Raw genomic sequence first — 5,604 nt, forward strand, 5'->3', positions numbered from 1 at the left:
ACTGTGAACCCCACTTTCCTCCACACTGCTCTTACCGAGACCCATGTTTCCATTGAGTGTGTTCCCCTTCATTGTAATGGACAATAACCCAACTTGTTTAAAGATAACTCTGCTTCTGGTGACCTTTGGCTGGAGATCACTCCCCACACTCCACGCTACATTGCTCCCCTATCAAACCCCACCGTCACTCCCAAATGATTGAGGTATTTTCAGACAGTTTGGATTCATCTATTTAGGTTTCTTTTAAATCTTTTTAAAAAAAAAGAAAATAAATGTTTTTTTCATTGAGGTTTAGTTGTTTTGCAACATTATATTAGTTTCATATGTACACACCTATTGAAGTTATGAAGTCTCTTAGGCTTTATTATGTGTGTTGGACAAATACTGTTTGGGTATTTCCAAACCCTAAGAAGCTAAGTTAAATGTTCTATAACTGCAGAAATAATGAAGCTGAACTATATTCTGCTTCAAGAAATCTCTGGGTTTCTTTTCTGAGAGGCAAAAAGCCCTAGAAATTGGTCATTTGGTAATAATTTTCTGGAGAATAGTTCAGCTTTGAATGTGTTAATTATCTCTAGCCAAAGGTCACCAGAAGCAGAGCTATTGTTAAGTTGGGTTATTGCCCATTACACTCACTGGAAAACATGGGTCTCGCTAAGAGGGGATATAAAGGTATTATGGGATTTGGATTAGTGTTGATGATTTGGAAAGAGTTTAAAGCAGAAAGGTTTTGCTTTGAATTGGATGCTGTCAGGAAATGGGAAATTCCATACTTACATATTTTAATAAATCTTATCTATAAGAGAAAATAAATGGCAAAAGGCTAAAGCTGTCATTTGTGAAGAAATAGCAGTCACTCACACTGGCCAAGTTAATGGCTCTTTGGTCATTTTTGTGGCCTGGGTAGTTTTTGTAGCTTGGACAATGCCTGTGTTTTTGCCTATGTTCAACATGATTATAGAGAGGTCTTGTTCTTATCTTGCTCCACCATGGATAGTCACAGAGTGGCCTTGTCTGATGTAGTTGCTCTATGAAGTTGTTATGTTTACCAGGAAGACACTGATTTATCTGTAAGTACCAGGCCAGCTCCTTGGTATGAAGGTATGTACTTTTCTCTTTCTCAAATAGGAATTTCAGAACTTTAAAAAATAGCTGGTGATTTAAAGTGGCATAATGTGAGAGCTGCGAGTTAAGTTTTACTTGGGCAAAATGAGGAGTGCAGCCTGGGAGATAGCACCTCAGATAGCTCTGAGAGACTGCAACAAAGAGGTAGGGGGCAAGGTCAATATATAGGATTTTGGTGAAGGAACAGTTCATGCAATCAAGTACTTATCTGACAAAAGGTTTTCTGCTAGTCACAAGGAGCTGATGTCACCATGAAGGGATTTAGGGCTTTTCTAGATAGGAGGAGATGCAAGGACTGAGCTCATTAAATCAATTCCTGAAAATATCTAACTATCTAAAGACCTATTCCACCAGTATTCCTGGAGCGGAAGTGTCTCATTCTCCACCTGAACTCCCTTCAGGGCATGTCAAAGGTCAACAGCTGCAGCAGCACAGGATTCAGTTCCCACAGAGGCAAATGGCAGATGTTCTCGGCAAGTGCCCGTTTGTCATTGAGTAACAGTGAAATTAAAAAAAAAAAAGTAACTCATGTGGTGGCTCAGACAGTAAAGAACCTGCCTACAGTGCCAGAGACCCAGACCCCTAAGAAGGGGTGGCACCCTACTCCAGCATGCTTGCCTGGAGAATCCCATGGACAGAGGAGTCTGGTGTGCCGAAGTTTGTGGGGTCACAAAGAGTGGGACAAGACTGAGTGACTTTCACTTTCACTTTCCAACCTCGTGTTACTTTTAATTTATAACCTAATTTAATACAGAAATAATCGGCTGTGATTCTGGAAGAAATGGTTTCTTAGCTTTACATACATAGGCATTTCAAAATTATAGAATATTAGAGTTGGAAGAAGGTTTAAAATGATCTACATGTGCTTGCTAAGTTGCTTCAGTTTGACTCTTTGTGACCCCGTGGACTGTAGCCCACCAGGCTCCTCTGTCCATGGAATTCTCCAGGGAACAATACTGGAGTGGGTTGCTATTCCCTTCTCCAGGGTATTGACCTAGGAATAGAACCCAGGTCTCCTGCCTTGCAGGCAGATTTTTTACCATCTAAACCACCAGGGAAGCCCCAGATCTTGCTTGAATGGATTACTCTGCTACAGTGGGCTGTCTCCTCCATTTGTTTGTGGATTGTTCCAAATCACATGATCGAGTTTTATAGATGAGGAAATTGACAAAGAGATTAAGTAACTTCACTGGGCCCAAGGTGAGCTATCTTCCCAAACTAGATTTGTCTGCTTGCAAAGCCCATGCTCGTTCCAGGATGCTTCAACCACTCAGGACCATGCTGGGCAAAAGTATTTGCTCAAGACATGTTTGTTAAATTGGTTTTACTAGAGCAGAAGCAGAATGAACACAGATTCACCATAATTAGGGCACTTCTCCAAAGTGGGGGTGGGAGGGGGTGGGGAACAGTGTTCATACTGCTCAGGACTGTCTAGGAGCTAGAACTTGGTTCATGTGATTATCAGTCTGCTTTGAGAAGTTCTGCCCTCAGAAAGTTTGGTGGGAAATAAATAGGAAGTAGGCTCTTTGTTAAGTGACAGTACCTGCTTAGAAATCTCATATGAAGGCTTAGAGATCAACAGAGACATAGCAGGAAATAGACCTGGGGAAAGTAACACAGCTAGGATTACATATTGGTAAATATGGAATCAACACAGGCTTTGAAAAAGGTTTTTTCATTACTATAGTTACAACAAGCAAAAATAAAAACAAGCAAACAAAAAACATTACTATTGTGTTTTATTCTTTTTTCCTCCATAATATCTTAATCTTGATGGTAAGCCATGTGAATTAAAAAACAAAAGAGACTCTGAGGTCACCAAGTCAGTGGTCACATACAGCTATTTGTTTTGTTAGGCTCTGTGTGATTCAGAAATAATGGCGAGTAGGAGGGAAGGAGTGACTCATGCACTGAAGCTGGCAAGAAGTGGAGTTCTTAACTAACATGGTAAAAGTTCTTCTCTCATTATGTTGTTAATGCCATTGTCTAAATATAATGTTGGACATACTTTTTTAACCTAATCAAAAGAAGAATGAAAGTGACTCTTTAGTCCCTCAGTCGTGTCTGACTCTTTGTGACCCCTGGAGTGTAACCTACCTGGCTCCTCTGTCCATGCGATTTTCCAGGCAAGAGTACTGGAGTGGATTGCCATTTTCTTCTCAGAGAATCTTCCCGACCCAAGGATTGAACCAGGTCTCCCACATTTCAGGCAGATGCTTTACCATCTGAGCCACCAGGGAAGTCCTAAAAGAAGAGTAGTAGTACCTTAATATGTACCAATCCTATCCTAAGAACCTTACAGGTACTAGTTCATTTAATCTTTATATATATAAACAACCTAAAGGTTTTTTAATAATTTATTTATTTTTTTGTTTGCGCTGGGTGGGCTTCCCTTGGGGCTCAGCTGGTATAGAATCTACCTGCAATGTGGGAGACCTTGGTTCGATACCTGGGCTGGGAAGATCCCCTGGAGAAGGGAAAGACTGCCCACTCCAGTATTCTGGCCTGGAGAATTCCATGGACTGTATATTCCATGGGGTCGCAAAGAGTCAGACAAGACTGAGCATCTTTGTAGCTGCTCATGGGCTTTCTCTAGTTGCAGCAGTCAGGGCGACACTCTACTCGTGATGCACTGGTTTCTCATTGTGATGGCTTCTCTCGTAGAGGAACACAGGCTATAGGGAGCACAGGCTTCAGTAGTTGTGACACACGGGCCTGGTTGCTCCATGGCATGTGGAATCTTCCTGGACCAGGTATCGAACCCATATTCCCTGCATTGGCAGGTGGATTCTTATCCACTGTACCACCAGGGAAGTTCCAATATTTCAGTTAATCTTGTAATGGCCATTTTCTCACTAGATAATAGAAAGCCTTCCAATTTATCCCTAGTATTTGTTGAACACTTCTGAGCACATTTGTTGAGGACTTGCCCATTGACGTGAGGGTCCCAAGAAAATAAAGCCTTTGTCTTGAGTGTGGAGTGTTGCTAGGGAGATAAAACATGATTATAGCAGGGGCAAGTTAAATCACCCGTGTCAAAGGATGGATTATTTGATAAAAGCAATTGAGACAATGAGCTTGGCATTTGGAATAAAAGAGAACATGAGACCCAAATCAAGTCTTACATTAAAATAAATTCCAGATGCATCAAATATTTTAATGTAAAATCAGTAAAACTGTATTGTGCTAGATGAAAATAAACTGTGGGTGTATAATTTTATAATCTTGGAATGGAGATCATCTTTCTCATCATGACACAAAACTCATATGCCATAAAGAAAAGAATACTAATTTTGACTACATAAAAATTGAAACTAAGACTTCTAGATAACCAATTTAATTACAAATATGATCAAAGAAAACCTGGAGGTGGGGGATGTTTGCAACCCTTATGACAAACTGCTAACTTCCCTAGTATACAGAAAATCTTGGAATTTGATTGAACAATATTAAAAATTATTAACAAAATGTTCTTCATTCAACAAAGAGGAAATCCAAGTGGTTGCAAACACCAAAAGGTTTAACGATAATTATAGGAATTCATGTTGAAACATTGGGACTTTCTCAGGTAAAAGAGTACTAAATGTTTTCAAAATCGGTACTATCGAGTGTTATTATGTTGTGATGGAATAGGCAACTTCAATAGGAATATAAGCTTATAAATACCTCCTTAAACATGAGCAAGAGGGGCCTCTCTGTACTTTAGAGAACCCCATTCTGGTCTTCATCTGCTGCCTACTTCCCCACTGGAGTTAAGTTCTAGGGGGTTAAGAAGACTGGCCATCCCCTTTGAGATCATACTCCATGTGTCTAGGACCCTGCCCATCTCTGTGCAAATGGCCCAGTACCCATATCAGAAACTACACAGGCCTTTCTCCTTAGTCCGTTTTCCCAAGGATGGATTGTGCTGCTTGGACCTTTGGCCTGAAGGGGCCACTGAAGGATGGCTGCTTGCAGATTTGTGGATGAAGCTTGAAACTGATGTGCTCACAGGGAAGTGTGAGAGACTCTGCCTTGTGGAAAGGAGACAGAGGCAGAGAAGAGGGAGATGATTCGTTGACTACGGACCCATGTAGCCTCTCATCCTGGAACTTCAAGGTATCTATCTGAGAATTCCAAAGTTGAAGCTGGCCTTTGAGGTGATGATGGTGTATTTATCAAGGCTGAAAGATAAAATGTATGTCACTGAATAGCTTGTAGCTTGGTTTAAGTGTTTATACATACTCCACTGGTGCTTCTGCTCTAGGTTCCGTAGGTGTCAGGGTGGGTTTGTGTGCAGTCATTATAGAACAATATTTGGTGAAGAAATTTTTTAACTTAGAAAATATTCATATCCATTTACTCAAAAATTTCCTCTTCAGAAATTTATGATATGGAAATACTCATATGTCATATAAGTACACAAACTTATGTACAAAGGTGTTTGCAACATCTTCATAGTTTTAACAATAGATGATAATAAAATGTGCCAAGTACTTT

The 5,604-nt window shown here is 40.3% G+C and overlaps 1 long non-coding RNA gene across 1 annotated transcript; it reads left to right on the forward strand.

Moving 5' to 3' along the window:
• The first annotated feature begins 683 nt into the window (after positions 1-683).
• Positions 684-5,352, forward strand: LOC129653970 (uncharacterized). The gene is made up of 3 exons (XR_008715331.1): positions 684-1,101; positions 2,982-3,072; positions 5,008-5,352. It is a non-coding gene; the product is annotated as an uncharacterized LOC129653970 (long non-coding RNA).
• Positions 5,353-5,604: the final 252 nt, after the last annotated feature.

The sequence above is a fragment of the Bubalus kerabau genome, chromosome 5 (genome assembly GCF_029407905.1).
Source record: "Bubalus kerabau isolate K-KA32 ecotype Philippines breed swamp buffalo chromosome 5, PCC_UOA_SB_1v2, whole genome shotgun sequence".
Lineage (NCBI taxonomy): Eukaryota > Metazoa > Chordata > Mammalia > Artiodactyla > Bovidae > Bubalus > Bubalus kerabau.